Source organism: Rhinolophus sinicus, linkage group LG09, assembly GCF_036562045.2.
Source record: "Rhinolophus sinicus isolate RSC01 linkage group LG09, ASM3656204v1, whole genome shotgun sequence".
Taxonomy (NCBI): Eukaryota; Metazoa; Chordata; class Mammalia; order Chiroptera; family Rhinolophidae; genus Rhinolophus; species Rhinolophus sinicus.
Window position 1 is genome coordinate 43656483 of NC_133758.1, and position 18292 is coordinate 43674774.

An 18292-nucleotide genomic window follows, 5' to 3' on the forward strand; every position below is an offset into this window, starting at 1 on the left:
ATATGATATGATATGATATGATATGATATGATATGATATGATATGAGACCTGATCTTACATTGTATTAAAATAAGACCAGGTCTTATGTTAATTTTGCTCCAAAAGACATATTAGAGATGATGGTCCAGCTAGGTCTTATTTGAAGTTCTGGATATACTTAACAAGGACCCAGTTTAGGCTTGGAAATTTTGGATCAGGAATTTAGTACCAGGAATGAGGTGGGGACTGACTAGGACAGATATGGGAGCAGAAAAGGGACATAAGCACAGTGGTGGTAATAAAGACCTAGTTATTCAAATTAATGTGTCTTATTTTGGTTCATGGACATGATGCATACTGGACTGGCCTGTTAATTCTCCAGGTCAATGTTACAATTGGTTCTAGACCCAAGTAGAAGGCAGTACAGCCAAAATAACCAGTTACTCTGAAACAGTAAATTCCTCTTTAAATATCATTGTAAACAAGGTTTAATTACATTGTCTTGTTAAGAAAAATAACGGTAGGTAGTCTTAGTTCCCTGGCATCTTATTATCTCCATGTATTAATTTATCAAATGTTCTTTGAGAACAGACACAGTACAAGGCCCCTAATCTCCAATAGCTTACAGTCAGGTTGCAGGGATAGGCCATATATACACAGGAGGTAATTAAGGGATAAACATGTGACAGATGGGATGGAGCTGAGAGGACTTGTACATCTGGGCCTCAGTGAGAGGGACTAAGAAGAAGACGAGCAGTAATGTGGGGTGGGCTATCTGTTGGGCAAGGCTGTGAGGTTGGGGATAAGCCAGGGTGAGAGAATAGAGGATTCTGGCTGGAAGGACAGGGTTAGTTTGGGGAGGAGGAAATACTTAGATCAGAGAGGAATGACATTCTAATTATGTAAGTCTGATGGACCCATCTCCCGGTTCTCACTCCAAACTGACCCAAACTGCTTTCCCAAGGGGACAATGCAATCACAAAGTAAAATAAAATTAGTCATGAGCCACAGGCTGCCGGACAGAGCAACTGAGTGTAAGCTTAGTGAGGAGATGGTCCAGGCTGTGGAGCCTTATCTTGACATTCTGGAAGAATATATTTGTGAATATGTCTCCACCATGAAGTTTCAATTACTGTGTTGGGTTTTAAATCGTGCCATGACACACCTCATTGTATATCTGGCTTTAGTGAAATGCCATTTGCAGGTAAGTTGTCCAATGTGCAAGGGCATATTTAATACCTTTTTAGTTATGATGAATAAGATAGTGTTAAGAATTTGCCTAATGGGTGGGCTCTAAGCAGGGACTTGGCAAATTTGATTTTTAAAAGCCTTTGTAGACACACACAAAAAAATGCGTGTTTGGAGAGGATATGTATCTCTGATGCACATTATTTTATTTTGCTTCCTCTATCAGTGCTGAAGTTTTTACTGACTTTGCCCGGCCTCCAGTGGAAGCTGCTAAGGTGGGATTTCAAACCAAGTGAGGAAATGCTGATGTTCTTAGAGATGCTGCTTCCAAAAAGGATAAAGAAGGAATTAGATGGTTTCTCATGAATGAGATCGATATATACGGACCAGAATGAAGTTGCCTGCTTAGGATATACTATTGAAATATTGTAGACATTTGCTGACTTTTAAGCCTTGAAATAATGTTCAAAGACAGAATAGCTGGTTGTAGAATTTGAAGCAGGTTCTTTAACTGGGGTGCTATTGTCTTTCACCCTAGTGATTCTGTAGCATCTGTTGTGAATAAAGACAGCATCACCCAACTGCTCCAGAAGCTTGGACATAAAGGTGAATGGGGCTTCTTGGGTAGCATCATGACAGGGACTCTGACTATGGTTCCTCAGGAATTCAGAAGGTCTCCCCAGCTTCTTTGTCTTATACCACCTGAGATTGTAGTGTTTGAACGGGAGCATGCTTTCCCTGAAGAAATAAGTCAAGGCAAATATAGACTGAGTTGCTTGCTGGCTAGTGTTGAAAAAAGTACACAAATAACATTCATACATTTAACTATATAGGAAACTTCCTACTATTGGTGTTAACCTTGTGTGATGTGAGGGTTTCAAATGTATTTGTTAACAGAAATCAATTATAATGACTTGTCTGTGTTGCGATAATTACTTAGAGCTCATTATGTAAAGATGATACATTGAATCTGAAAATATTTAGAAAGAACTAAGTTTGCTATTTAAGACCTGTTAAGGAGACAGTGGAAGAGAATCTCTTTAAAGTTTAACATTCTGATTCCTACTCAATTGTCAAATTTCCAAGTGTTTTCACTTAACACAATTCCGAATTTTTTATAACTTTTTAAAAGTTACTAAAACTCTGGCTTACTATATGAGATTTTTATAGGAGTTCTTGGTATAAAGGTTTTTTTTTCCAAGAGAGTAAAATATAAGTAAACTTGGCCCTTGATAGAACAAAACATAGTTAATAAAATGTGGTATTTTACAGTGCCTTAATAAGTTAGTAGGTATCAGCAGATATTCACCATAGTAGAATGAACTAAAAAGTTTCAAATGAATGATTAGGAGGACTAAAGAGAAAACTGAAAGGAAGCCATGTGCAAATGTGACAATAGACTCTAGCTCTAACCAAATAAGTCTTTCTGTGTGGAAGAGTGTTTTCAATATTATGAGCATAAATGATAAAAGAATTGATTACTGAGGGACCAGAAGAAAATTCATAATATTCTTAATTCGATGTAACAAGCAGGACCAACTATTATTTGGAGGATATAGGTAATTAAGATGGCACAAAATCACACGGCATTTTATTTTCAGATAGTTCATACAGAATTAAAGTAATTTAACCTAAATTGTAACTTTATTATAAATGTTTAGTTTAGACACAAAAATTAGAAGATAATACAGAAGTAATAAAAAAGTCGAGATAAGGATAATTGCACTAAATTCTTCCACTTTAAAGGAAGTCATGGGTGAGAGCTTTTATATCAACCTCTAAAATAAAATATCAATACAGTAATATAAAACAGAAACTAGTGCCATGTTGTACATACCGGTTAAAATAAACCCTAAGGGACTGTAAGGAGATAATGTGAAATGGTGGTTCTGAGAGAATTAAGTTCAATAAATATAGCAGCAACTTATTAGGTATTTCATCTAAGACTAATCTATTAATGTTTTTGATCCCCATTTCCTCATCTTTGAGGTGATAGCAATAATGATAACTATTTAGGTATGTTTTGTGAAGGTTATATGAGATGATATAATATGTGCACAACAAATGGTGACAAATAGTCAAAATTATTAAAGAAAGATACAATATATGATTCTGAAAATATGGTCTTATGAGGGTAGTGTAATTTCCATACAATAAGCTAAACCCACAGTTTTGATGAGTTTGGACACATGTGTACATGCAACCACAAAACCAATCAGAATAAACATTTCATTACCCCCAAATTTCCCTCATGCTCTTTTGAAGTTAATCCCTAACACTTCCCTTGCCCCTGGCACTGGCTGATTTGCTTTCTGACATTATAGTTTCAATTTTCCTGTTTTATAGTGTCATATAAATGGAATCATACACTATGGACTCCTTTGTGTCTGGCTTCTTTCACTCAGCATAATGTTTTGTGATTCATTCATCTGTGTACCAGTTGTTTCTTGTCCTTTATAGCCAAGAGAATTCCTTTTTATGAATATGTGTTAGGTGCCATCCAGTCAGCTCTGACTCCTGGTGACTGTATGAATGAATGACTTCCACAATATCCTGCCCTCAACTGCTCTGCTCAGCTCCTGTAGACTCATGCCTGTGGTTTCTTTTATGGAGTCAATTTATCTTATTCATATTTGGTCTTCCTCGTTTCCTGCTGCCTTCTATTTTTCCCAGCATCATTTCCAATTAAATGTTCTTGGGCATTTTAATTATCTCTCTCTCTATATATATTAAACATATGTTTTCCATTCTTTTGGTCAAAGATAAAATGATCAAGGAGTGAAATTTCTGGGTTTCACTCTATAAGAAATGTTTCACTTTATGAGAAATGGTCAAACTCGACTCTGGGTTGTGAACACACAATGTAATATATAGATGATGTATTACAGAATTGTACACCTGAAATCTATGTAATTTTACTAACAATTGTCACCCCAATAAATTTTAATTAAAAAAAAAAAAAACAAATGGCCAAACTTGTTTTTCCCCAGTGTTTATACCATCTTGCACTCCCACCATCAGTGTATGAAAGCCCCAACTGCTCCATATCCTGTCAATCCTTGGTATGGTCAGTTTTCTTCATTCTAGTCATTCTTTTGGGGATGCAGTGGTATCTCACTATGAGCTTAATTTTATTTCTTTGATGACTAATGATATTGAGTATATTTTTCATATGCTGATTATCCATTCATATCTTCTTTAGAGAAGTGTCTATTCAAATATTTTGTTCAGGACCCGAACCATGAAACCCTGGGTCTGCAGCTTGGCATGACACTATTTGCCTTGATTTGCCTTCTAGGTGAAGTCCTTTGTATTATTAAAAGATGGGAGAAATTTCTATAAAGAGTGACATGGAGCAAAGATAAATCTGAAGTTCTGTCAGTTAAGTAGGAACTTAGCAAATTTTACTGATGCTGGTAACAATGATTAAGGACTTTAAATTGTAGTGGTATCTGGGGAAGATTAGACTCTGATTCTTTTATATTGTCATGTTTGACTACTATAATCAATACAAAAGTATACTTAGTGATTCTTTAATAAAAACATTCTGTTGTAAAGTCTTGTGCATTTCCTACATGTGATCCATGTGAAATCTAGGTAATGTAATTATTCATAGGATGTATCAGAATAAAAAATAACTAAAGTTGTGAAGAAAAGGAACACATGGTTTAATTCTCTCCCTGTTTTCATCTTTCCATTTCCCCTGAAGCTCTTCCCCCTCAACTTTTTCCTTCCCCAATCCTTCCCTCCCCAGTGTGGTCAGGAGAATTTATTGGAGAAACTGCAGTTAATTATTGACCTTTTCACTTTTCTCAACTGCGATTAACACAATTTTTGTTGTTGTTGTTGGGGGTGTCAGTTTTACATCCAAAGAGAATATTTTTCAGTAGATCATACTGTTTCCCATGTGTGATAAAACTGACAAACTGCACCTGTGCAAAGCACTATATTGGCTGTACTATTTCTGTGAAGGCACTAAAGCAAGTTCACGCATTTTCCTGGGAATGTTAAAATGTCAACTCTGAGTGCTTTCTACAGTATTTGTGCTTACCCAGGTGGATCTGTCTCACACACACACACACACACACACACACACACACACACACACACACACACAAAATGTAAGAAGAGATGCGTACATTGTTTTTAGTTGGATCATTATAACTGGTTTTGATTGTTTCTTTGTTTGTTTTTGCATCCAAGGGAGAATGTATTCTTTAAGTAGAAATTTAGATACTCCTCACAGAGGTTGTGCTATAGCTATGCAGCCAATTCAAGGACTGCTGATGAGATAAATTATCTCACATGGAATCTTTGTCACTGCTGCTGGGCTGGGGGAGTTTAGAACCACTGGCACATTTGGAAACTTTAATTACACAGCAGTTAACTGGTCTAAAAATTACACCAACTAATTCTATCTCAAGATAAATATATTCTGTATTAAACCACTTTTAACTGAGTCAAGCCCCATTCTTATCCTCTTCCCTAACAAATTATAGTGCTTCACTCCTGTGTTTGTTTTACTTTATATTAAAAAAAAAGTAGTTATGTGGGAAAATGAGTTAAACTATTTGACTTTTAGCTCAAGTTACAAAGTCTCAGCTTAAGGTCCCACTTATAGGCTGATTTATAACATTTAAATTGAAGGATATAAAAAAACATAAAAGAGAACATGAAGAGATTGAAAACAGAAACTTCCATAATGTTTGCCATTTTCATTTCTTTTTTCAGAAAAATTGATTCCTAGTTGAAATTACCTGTACAAAAACTAATATTTACAAATGGATTTGGATGCAAATGGGTTGTATTATACTTATAGTTAATTAGAAAAATGTGAATAGGAGAATTTCAAAATCTTATGAAAATAGAACCATAAAATACTATTGGTTGAGTATAACTTCAAAAGAAAGTGTCTAAAATATTTTTATTGGCAATTTCATTTTGATATTTTCCCTAAGAATTCAAAGTATGTTCTACTTTAGAGAGAAAGATCTGAAGCATGCAAGAGAGCACGTATTGACAGCTCTTCTAAAATGTTTTGTTATGAAAGATCTATGGGTTAAAAAAAAAAAAAAAAAAGCACTCTGCCAGAAATTGGTGTTATAATACCAAAGAAGTATAAGCTCATTTCCCTGTGAACTGAATATCCTAGGTTTTCAGGGGTTTTCTGGGATTTTTTAAAAATAAATTTATTGGGGTGACATAAGTTAGTAAAATCATATAGGTTTGAAGTGTACAATTCTGTAATATATCATTTATATATTGCATTGTGTGTTTGCCACCCAAAGGCAATTCTCCTTCCATCACCATATATCAGTTAAGAAGAAATTGTTCTTGTTCATCTTACTCAGTATGCCACTTGTGTCAAAGTTACATTTCTTTGTAGCCCTGATTTCTGGTTCTGATCTGGGCTTTTTGACCTTGATTAGAGATCAAGACATAGAGAGGAAAATGGTTGGCTCTTCACGCTCATACCAATAATTGGAGTTATAGGACATGAATTACATCTTGAGTGGTAATAATTTCAAATGCTAGCCATTCCTACATTTCTGGCAAATATCAAGCTTTTAGAAAATTGATCCTATTTGTTGTTTTATCTATGTTTTGATTTTTAAAAACTCTTTAAAATTTTCAAGTGAAATGTTTACAGGCAAAATGACAGATGCCTGGGATTTACTTCAGAATACTTCAGTGTGCCAGCAAATGCTTGTTTGACTCAAATCTATTTTCCTATCATGATTTTCTCTCTGTTAAGAAAATCTATTTCTCTGGCTTTCTTTCACTCTGGATTCTAGGGAGTTTTGGTCAATGGGAGGTACTGGTAGAAAATCGGAAGGTGGGAAGGATGGGCGAAGCCAGGGTATCCCACTCCAAATCACTCTGCCTCTTGTACATCTCTGGCTGTGAAAGACCTCCTCTGTAGTGCCAAGCCTAAGTGAACAACTACCATAATTCTAGTAGTGCATCTTCTGATATTCTAGATCCTACCAGACTGCCCTGACATCTGGGCTCTGATAACAACATCTCATTCTATGGTCCTTCCAAACTTAGGGTCAGCTAGCTGTTGTCCATTTCTGTGTTGATTTGAGATCTTGTAAGCTTTTCAGACGTTCTATTACCTGTGAATACAATCCACTTATACAGTCCTTGTGTTTGAAACAACTGAAGTGGTTTTTATATCCTGGCTGGACTTTATTGACATATCCGCAAAGAAACAAACAGAAAGATGGGAGGAACCTCCAGTTCTGGTATGGTGATATAAGCCGGCTCCAGCCAGATTCACTCACTGATAACACTTAGAATCTCAGAAAAAAATAAGCAAACAACATGAAGACTCTGAAAATAACCTAAAGAACAAATTTTGTAAGGGGATCACAACTAGGAGAAGTTAAGTGCTTGGGAGTGCTGTTTACTATTTATTTTTTCCTCTAATAGTTTTACCCCAAGGGCAGGCCCCATTCATGAATTTGAACAGTGTAACATGCAGCTAAAACTGATACAAATTCCATTTTTCTGAACAGAGGCATCAGGAAATGGAGGCTCAGTTGGCCAGAGAGTTTGAGGGAACTCCTGAGAGAGAAGGAGAGAGAGAGAGAGGGAGAAAGAGAGAGAGAGAGAGAGAGAGAGAGAGAGAGAGAGAGAGAGCCAGAAGATGGTTCTTCTAATTCTGTGTATTAACCTGAACTAGTCTCAGACTAACCCCTAAACTGCATGCATGGAACACAACCAAAGAACTACAGCCAAGGCGTGAGGAGCTTAACTGAAATTTGAATCACCTGAACAAGTCTCCTGACTAACACATGCATAAGATAGGCTCAAACCAATGTATCAAAGGTTTAAAAGAAACTGCACTAGACCAATCCTAAGGCTGAGAATGCAACACTGATAATTCTCAAGAATGTATTTTTTTACTATAAGATATTTTAACTTTCTTTCTTCTTTGGAACACTGCTAAGTTTTGGTCTAGCTATGTTCCTAGTTTGCCAACTCCAAGACCCTTGAGTAAATCTCTATCATTTTTTTCAAAACAAATTAAAAAAACAACAACAAAAAACACAAAATGGAAATTTGAACTACCCCCTACAAAAGACAAAACAGACCTTAAGTTATGAATCTAACCAGGTTGAATGCCTTCTAAAATGCAAACATTAACATTCTCCAGAGGATTATAATAAGACCTAGTACCTATGCAGCATAACATTTATAATGTCTAGAATATAATTAAAAATGACTCAAAATGCAAAGATTGGAAAAATGTGACCAATTCCCAGGGGAAAAGCAGGACAAACACACACACACACACACACACACACACACACACACACACACCAGCCACTAGATGACCCAATGTTGTATCAGACAAGATTTTAAAGCAGTTATTACAACTATGCTCCATGAGGTCAAGGAAAAAACACTTGATATCGCATAGTTACTGTACATAATTGGTATGGGGACAATGATAATTATCAGGATTATAGTTTTGAATTGTTTCTTTTTTATTATGGTAAAATATACATGATGTAAAATTTACCATTTTAATTATATTTAAATGTTAGTTCTGTGTCATTAAGATTATTGTGCAATGATCACCACCATCCACCTCCAAAACATTTTCATCAACCCAAATTGAAACTCTATACTTATTAAATAACATTAAACAATTAAACACTAGAGATAACTAGGGTGAATCTTTTTGTGTACAATTTTTTTAAAGAGCTGACCCGTAGAAATTTGATGTTAAGTATTGCAATGGAAAATTGTGATCTTTCATTGAATTTTCAGATCTAAGTTCATCGACCCAGAGCGTATTGATTGTAGGTTAGTTGGGAACCCCTTAAAGAAGAATCTGGCAATGCCATTAGAAGTATATAAAATAAATACTTTGATCCACCCTTAAAAAGACCTGATGCCATTTTCCAGAATAACTTTGTGATAAGTAAATAGAACTGGTGTCTGAATTGACATTGGTACTAGGGGGCCTAAAACATCATGGTCTTCCAGGTAGACTGTGATCTTGGCCCAGGTTCATTTCAAAGCATACTCTACTGGTCTTTGGACCCATTTGTAGTTATTTCCTCACATCTTGAATTTATAGTTCAGAGATATACAATTAGCAACTGGAAGGAACTTTTGACTTGTATATGTCTGTCTATGGTATAATGACCATTATAATAGAAAGGGCTCTTTTTGCTACATTATACACCCTGACCTCTCACTTCTTTCTTAATGTCTCCACTTTCTTGGGTTCCATGCCCCTGATCTTGTGTTCTTATTTATTCTGTCTATGGAATAATGGCCAAATATAATAGTTGAAGCTCTTGAAAATGTCGTCTCCTGTCCTGGCCATAATGGTTAATGTGAAAGGCTTGGAGAAAGGATTAGTCCTTCAAGCAGAATGAACACCCAGTGTAAAGGCTCTGAGATGGGAATAAAATCAATATCTTTAAGAAACAGAAAGGAGAGTATTGTACCTAGAGGGTAAGTAGGGAAGAAAATAGTAGGAAAAGGTGAAATTGTAAAGGTAGAAGAGTAAGATGAGGCATAAGGCTCTTAGACCATAATAAATAATGTATAAGTTATTTTAAGCATTGTCTATTAGTACAGGGCAGAAGTGCAAGTCAGAGACAGTTAATATCCAAAGGACATTTAAGATACAGCAAGAAATATTAAGGAGGGTGGATAAAATGTAAAAGCATTGGATATTTGTTGAATGTAGGGCATACAAGTGGAGAAGGAATTTAGGATGATTCTTGGGTTTCTGATTTAAATGACTATGCTTACATCATGGTAATATTATCTGAAAAAGAAAGAATAGGACAACAGCAAGTTTGAGAGAGACAGAATAATGAGCAAAATTTGAAAATACTCTACTTGAAGGGAATATACCAGTGATACATGTCTATGTTACAATATTAGACTATAAATGTCAATATGTAAATATTGAAATGAAAATCGCAGTAATTTAAACAAGGCAGAAGTTGTATCTTTCTCATGTCAATAAAGTTTAGAGATAAAAAAGTCCAGGGCTGATTTGTACCTGACTATTGATTTATAAAGGTGATTCAATGACAATCAGGAGAGGTCAATGCCGTTGAATTAAAGTTCATTGTTACTCATAGTTCCACTAGAAATTACAGACATGGCATGCTATGCAGAGCGACATGGGGAAAGCACCAGAGTTGGTCAGGAGGCCGAAGAAGGAAGCAGAGGAAAGCATAGATCACAGCTTTCATTGGGGTTTCTGTGGGGAAGGCATGTTTAGGATTGGCTAGTTTGAATAATTCTGATGGGCTTTGGGGAATAAGACATGTCCTTAGTTGTTTGGTGTCTGGCCCTGGGTTGATTTGAGTTTTGGGGCAGGAGATATATTGGTTTGGTGTGTGAGAGTTAGTTAACATGGTGGTTTGGGAAGTGGGCTCAGTACTGGTTGGTTTGTAGATGAAATATGTGTTAGCAGGCAAGTTGTTTATTATCTCTAAGAATTAGCTAGCCTGAGAGGGGCAGTCTTCTCAGCCAGCAAGACCCCCTAAGATGTCAAAATATCATAAAATTTATAACATGATTAATACAAGGACTGGTAAAGCAGCTACATTATTACTAATGACTCCTATCTCGTTAATCTTCTATCCTCAACACATGGACAAACCTCAATGGCCAAGATAGGTCCTTCACCTCCAGATATCACATCTACATTCTATCCAGTGAGAAGAGGTGGATGAACACATCCTTTTCCTTTAAGGATGTTCCTGGAAGTATCCTACACCAATTTTCTTATATCCCATTGGTGAACATCTGAGGAAGAGTCTGTGAAAGAAGGCAAGAATTGACCTGGAATAAGTAAAAGTGCAAGATCAAGGGCATGGAAGCCAAGCGAGTGGAGACTTTAAGAGTGGGGGGTCAACAGTGTACACATAATGTAGCAGAGAGAGCAAGGTCTTCTTTGGGTAATCAAATGAAGAGTGACCACCATTATAGCAATTTTAAAGGAGGGTTAAGAAGGGAATAAAAGAGAAGAGAGGAAATAGATGAGATGGCAAGCATAGACTGCTCTACCTGAGAATTGGCTGATAAAGAAAGAGTAAGAAATTGAAGGACATAGAATTAGAGATTTGTATGGTAGATGTTAGGTTGACAATTGTTAGTGCAATCTGCCTAGAAAGGGTGATACATTTAGAAAAAAATAGAGACTAACTTGTAAGTAAAAGCAGAAATTCAAATAATAGTTTAATGGTCTTTTTATGGAGGAATTTTGAATTGTGAGATAGCTTATAGTGCACTGGAATAAGATAAAATAGTGAATGGTTGAGATGCAAGTAATTGAAAACACATCTGTTTCTGTATGTGAAGCTGACTGTTGGGTGAGTGTAAGCAAAGAAGGCTATGTTATTTGTCGTCAATTTGGTCACCTAAACTACTTCTTTTTTCTCTAATGAGTTGGTTTCATAAATACCAATTTAGTAGGGTGTAGTTTTCTTGTACTTTTTATGTTTTCTCAGAGGAAATGTTTAAGTTGAGATTTTATTTAGAAAGGTGGTGAAAAATAAGAGTGATATATTATGAAAGATAGTGTGAGTACCATCACTAAATAAAAAGTTTTTAAGGAAGATTTCCTTGGGAGTACTTTATTATGTAATCTTTCAGACAGTTTCAGTGCCAAATATGCAGAATTTAAAGACCATTAAGTGATTTAAATATTAATGTGACTTGTACTTTTACAGGCAACCAATAAATTGGTATTCAACTAGTGTTTCTTACTGTTTAACAGGGAAAAAATACCCTCTCATTTTCCTTCTAATACTCAACAATGTTCTTAATTATGTCACTGATCTTGCTACAACTGCTGCACTTGACATCTAATATATCTGATTCTAAATTGGTTTGTAGTCGAATTTTGAAAAGGATCAATAGATTCATTTAGGCTGACTTTCCCTCTGTTACTGAAACGTGCCTGTACATGCAAAGAATGAGATTACCAGATTTGATTCACAACCCCTTAGCTGTCTTAGAAACAGCAGTACACCCTGAATACTGTATAACAAATGAAGAATTAAATTAGGAGTACTGGTTGGTCCTGATACTCTCATCTGTGCCTACTCTACATCAACAAGTAAATGAGTTGTTGGTTTTCTTACCATTAGAAAACACCCTTGTTTGAATTTTTCACCCTCAAAAATAAATGCTTAACTGCCACCTTTATCAATAATAGTAATAATAATGATTATGATAAAATTAAGTTCCATGTTATTAACATGATTATAACGTCATTTGGAAAAAATATATCAGTAGATTATCCTTTTAAATTTAATTTGAAGAATCTAAGGGAAACTGATTAAGAAAATTGCATGTCTATGGAACCCATTAAGGATTTATTTGCTACTTGAGTTTATTGCTAAACTTAATTCAATAGTTATTGAAATAATATACTATAGCATTGTTTGCTGTTCTGTTGTGCACCAGGTCTGTTCGTAGTTGGTGGAGATCATTGGTGGGGATCAAAAGTGAATAAAGCAGACAAACATTCTTGCCCTCATTGAATTTATGTTCAAGTGGGGGATTATAGTAAATAAACATAATGAGGAAATAAATAATTTAGCAAATTACTTAAAAATTAAATAGTAAAAATACAACAGGTTAAGGGAAAACAATAATGTTTAGAAGTGAGTGTAATAATTTTAAGTAGAATGGTCAGAGTAGGCAATCCTGAAAAAGAGTTACTAAGGCAAACACTAAATAAATTGGAGGGCTTAGCAGGTGGGAAAAAGCATTTGGGGAAAAGAGCAAAACTCAGTGCAAAACTCCAAAGTTCTCACATGTCTGGCATATTTGAGGAACAGTAAGTAGGCTAGTATAATGAAAGTAGAGTGAGTGAAGGTTGAGTCTGATAGAAGATGAAGTCAAAGAAAGAGGTCATGGGGCTAGACTCAAGGGGAAGGAGAATTAGTGAAGGAGATTGGGTAAAAGAGGAATGTGATCTGACTTACCATTTAAAAAACATAAATCTATCTGCTATAGTGCCACAGGAAGGCAAGCCTGGAAGCAAAACAAAACAAAACGCTAGTTTGGAAGCTATTGCAGTAAAATTTCACAAAAATAATGGTGGTCAGTCTAGGGTGATAGCACTGGAGGTGATAAGACGGAATGGGCTTGTGTATAAATTTTGATGACAAACTAAATACTGGGTGAGAAATAAGAGAAGTCAAAGATGAACATAAGGATTTCGTCTAAACACCTGGGAAGGTGGAATGATCATCAGCCGAGAAGGGACTATTGAGAAGCGTGTAGGTTTTCATAGAATATCACAAATTCAGTTTTGGATATTTAAATTTGAGGTGTATCTTAGACACCCAACCTGAAATATCAAGTGAGAAGCTGGAAATGATATGAGTCTGGACTTTAGGAGGTAGGTCTCATCTATAGAATTAAATTTGGATAGGTTGACATATCAATGACATCTAAAGTTATGAGACTGGATGACATCACCAATGGAGAAAAAAAATGATAGCCAAATACTGAGCTCTGGAATATTCTAACATTAAGATGTCAGAAAGAAGAGGAGAAAATGCAAAGAAACTGAGGAGAGATCAGTGAGGTAGGAAGAACACCAAGAGTGGTGTCCTTGAGGTCAAACAAAGAAAGAGTATCAAGGAGGAGAAAATAATCAACCATGTCAGATGCAGCTGAAAACTGAGAACTGACACTGGATTTAAAAAGTGAACATCATGGATTACCTTGAAATGGGTGGTTTCAGAATGGTGGTGGTGAGGAGGTGAATATATGATTACAATGGATTTAAGAGTGACTAGAAACAGTATTGAAGTAAGCCAGGCAAATATTTTGGGGGACTTTACTGCAAATGGACGCAGAAAAATGGAGTGGCAGATGGTGGAGGAAGTGGAGTCAAGAGAAGGTTTTCAAGATGAGAGATTTACCAGCATATTCATATGCTGGTGGAAATGTTCCAGTAGAGAAAGAAAAATTGAGAATATAAAAGAGGCATAGTTACTATGTGACATCCTTGAATAGATGAAAGGAAATGGAATCTAACAAATAAAGAATTGGTTTTATGAAGGTATATGGCAATTCCTCTATGAAAAATAAAGGAAAGAAGATAGTGGATAGGGTATAGCTCCTGAGAGGTGAGTATATTGGGTTAAAAAAAATCTCTGGAAGTACTCTTCTGATTCTTTTAATTTTCCTGGTAAAATAGAAAAGTTATCAACTGAGAATGGAAATGAGGCAGGAGTATTGATTTGATGATAGAGAGGCAAGTTATCTAAAACAATGGAGAGATAATGGATCAAGGATATATTATATAAGTGATGGGCAGTATTAATTTATGGTTGTAAATTTAAAATGAAAACTCTAGCATGGTTGTATGTTTTCCCCTAGTCATGTTCAGTTTAAAGAATATTAAGAAACATATTTTTAAAGCATGATTCTGATCATTGAGCTCTTAAAGTCCTTCAATGGTTTCCCAAATACTTCAAGTTAAACCAAGTTTACTTACCAAGAGAATTAACTCTGATATCACTCTTCCCTTATTCAAAATACTCTTGCCTTATTGACCTTTTCCTAAACTACTGCATTTTCATATTTTCACCTCATCAGTTAGACTTTTGATGAAAATGTCAATTCCCAGACAGGCCTTCAATGATCACTCTAGTCTCTCCTTATTTAAAATTATCTTTCTATATTGTTTTATTTTCATCATAGAATTCATTGCTATTTGAAATTAAGTTACTTTTTTTATGGGCTTTTTAAAAACCCTCTTTCTCTAGTTCAGACATTATGAGAACATGGGTTGGATCTATATTGCTCTCTCTCACACAGTAACTCTCACACAGAGTAGGTAGGTACTCAATGAGTATTGCTTGAATGAATGATTATACCTGGACATAACATGGTGAAATATCATAATAATAAGGATAAAGAAAATTCCTTAATATTTCCAGGGGAGAAAATAAGTTATTTCACAAAAGAATGAAATTGGACCCTTATACCATACATAAAAATCAACTCAAACGGATTGAAGACTTAAAAGTATGCCCTGAAATTGTATAAATCACAGACGAAAACATAGGAAACATTGGTCTTGACAGTAATTTATTTTTTTCTTTTGGTGGATATGACACCAATAGCACAAACAATAAAAGCAAAAGTAAACAAGTGGGACTACATCAAACTAAAAAGTAAACTTGCACATCAAAAGAAATCATCAATAAAATGACAAAGCAACCTACAGAACAAAGGAAATTTTGCATACCATATGTCTTATAAGGGGTTAATATCTAAAATATATAAATATATAAGGAATTCATACAACTCTATAGCAAAAAAAATAGCCTAGTTAAACAAATGAACAAGACAAACAAAGAAAGAAACAAAAACTCAGAGACACAGACGACATTTTAGTGGTTACCAGAGGGCAAGGGGGGCAGTAGAAGAGGTAAAAAGGGGTCAAACATATGGTGATGGAAAGAGAACTGACCCTGGGTGATGAATACACAATGCAATATATAAAGAAAATTTATGAAACTGGGCAAAGAACCTGAATAGGCATTTTATTTTTGCCAAAGAATACATACAAATGACCAGCAGGTATATGAAAAGATACTCAATGTGACTGACCTTCAGGAAAATGCAAATTAAAATCACAATGCGTTATCACTTTAGACTTGTTACACTGGTTATTATAAAAAAGACAGGAGATAACTAACATTGGTGAAGACATACAGAAAGGGAACCCCTTGTGCACTGTGAGTGGGAATGTAAATTGGTACAGCCATTACAGCCATTACAAAAAACAGTACGGAGGTTCTGAAAAAATTAAAAATAGAACTACCATATCATCCAGCAATCCTTCTTCTGGGTATATATTCAAAGGAAATGAAATTGTATCTCGAAGAGATATCTGCACTCTCCTGTTCATTGCAACATTATTCACAACCGCCAAAATACAGAGGGTGCCAAAAAATAATGTATACACATTTTAAGAAAGGAAAAAACTGTATCAATATATAATAGCAAAAGATGAATACAAGTCATATTTGACTTCTGCAATTATAAGAGGTGCTCAAAGTGGTTACCATCAGTGTCCAGACACTTCTGATTATGGGGAACTACTGCTTGAGCAACGTTGACCAAAGTGTTAACATCTCTTAAAATGTGTATACATTTTTTGGCACCCCCATATGTAAATAACCTAAGTATCTGTCTATAGATGAATGGATAAATAAAATGTGAATATATACATACATATATAATATTCATATTGTGTATATTAAATATATATACAGTGATGTACACAGACAGTAAGGGGTGGGTGGACGGCCAAGGTATACACATCTACGTTTCGCTGGCCAGGAAGGGGAACTGTGTGGTTTGGTGACTGGGGACTGAGCATTTTACTTGGTAAACCTGGTACATCACCATGCTGGCCGCAAGACTTTGTGTCTCTGGACACTACTTTCCAGGGCTTTTCACCCTATTTTCACCAAGGCCTCCCCTATTGTGAAGAATTCCATCCAAGAATCAATGAACTTAACACACAGCAGGGAATACACCAGGACAAGAATTGGGATCCAGCATGGGAAAACTTGCCAAAAACTCAAGGAGGCAGTATTGGAACCATTAATGGAAAAAATATTTAAAATTGATCCGATGGGAAGATGGTTTATTGCTGGAGGTGCTGCTTTTAGTCTTGGAACATTGTGTTACTATAGCTTGGGAATGTGTAATGAGGTTGGAGCTATTGAAAAGGCTGTAATTTGGCCTCTGTGTGTGAAGGATAGAATTTATTCTACCTATAGTACTTAGTAGTAGGGTTTCCAGGCAGGAATTCCCGCCCGTTCTCAGGAATTTTTTTCACTTTCCTATTCCCAAATCCCAAGATATAAACTGTTTTCTGTTCTCCATGATGAATTGTTTCTACAAAGTGACGGCTGATCCTACCAAACACCTGGGTTCAAAAAGCCGATTTTCCCGATATCCGGACTAACTTTTCTCAGGATTCTGGAACCAGAAAGTGAAAAAAATTCCCGAGAACGGGCAGGAATTCCTGTCTGGAAACCCTACGCAGGGAGTATTGGTTTAACATGTTTGTCTGGCCTGGCAGTGAGCAGAACTCCTGTTCTCATGAACTTCATGATGAGAGGCTCTTGGGTGACAATTGGTGCAAGCTTCGCAGCCATGATTGGAGCTGGAATGCTGGTACAATCGATACCATATGACTGGAGCCCAGGCCCAAATCATCTTGCTTGGTTTCTATATTCTGGTAAGATGGGTGAAGTGGTGGTTCCTCTGACAATACTAGGGAGGCCTCTTCTCATCAGAGCTGTGTGGTACACACCAGGCATGATCAGAGGTCTCTCCACTGTGGCCATATATACGCCCAGTGAGAAGTTTCTGAACATGGGAGCACCCTTGAGAGTGGGCCTGGGCCTTGTCTTTATATCCTCACTGGGATCTGTTTCTTCCATGTACGACTGTGGCTGTGCCACTCTGTACTCAGTGGCACTTTGAGGTGAGTTGGCTCTTTTCAGCATGTTTCTTTCCTGCGATGTGGAGAAGGTAATCAAGCGTGCAGAAATAGTACCAGTGTATGGAGTTCAAAAAGATGTCCCCATCAATTCGATGTTGGTAATCTAAGTGGGTACATTAAATATATTTATGTGAGTTGCCAGTATTCTAGCAACTGGAAGAAATAGAAAGAAGTGAAGTGACTCAGCCTCTGACTGCTTTAATGCATTAGATACCTTGTTTGTTTAATAGGAGTAGGTATTCATTAGTTTTCTCAAGCAGCTTCCATTACAGTTTAGAAGATAAGACCTTGTCATCATGTTTCAAAAGTTCCAGTAATGTGGTGCTTCAGGTTTGCTTTTCCTTTTGGAGAATAAATTTAGTACTGTGTTTCCCCCAAAATAAGACCTAGCTGGACCATCAACTCTAATGTGTCTTTTGGAGCAAAAATTAATATAAGACCCAATCTTATTTTAATATAATATAAGACCAGGTATAATGTAATATAATATAATATAATGTAATATAATATAATATAATATAATATAATATAATATAATATAATACTGGGCCTAATATTAATTTTTGCTCCAAAAGACACATTAG

At 35.8% G+C, this 18292-nt stretch overlaps 1 pseudogene; it reads left to right on the forward strand.

The window, feature by feature from the left end:
- The first annotated feature begins 980 nt into the window (after positions 1 to 980).
- Positions 981 to 17884, forward strand: LOC109433837 (growth hormone-inducible transmembrane protein; annotated as a pseudogene).
- Positions 17885 to 18292: the final 408 nt, after the last annotated feature.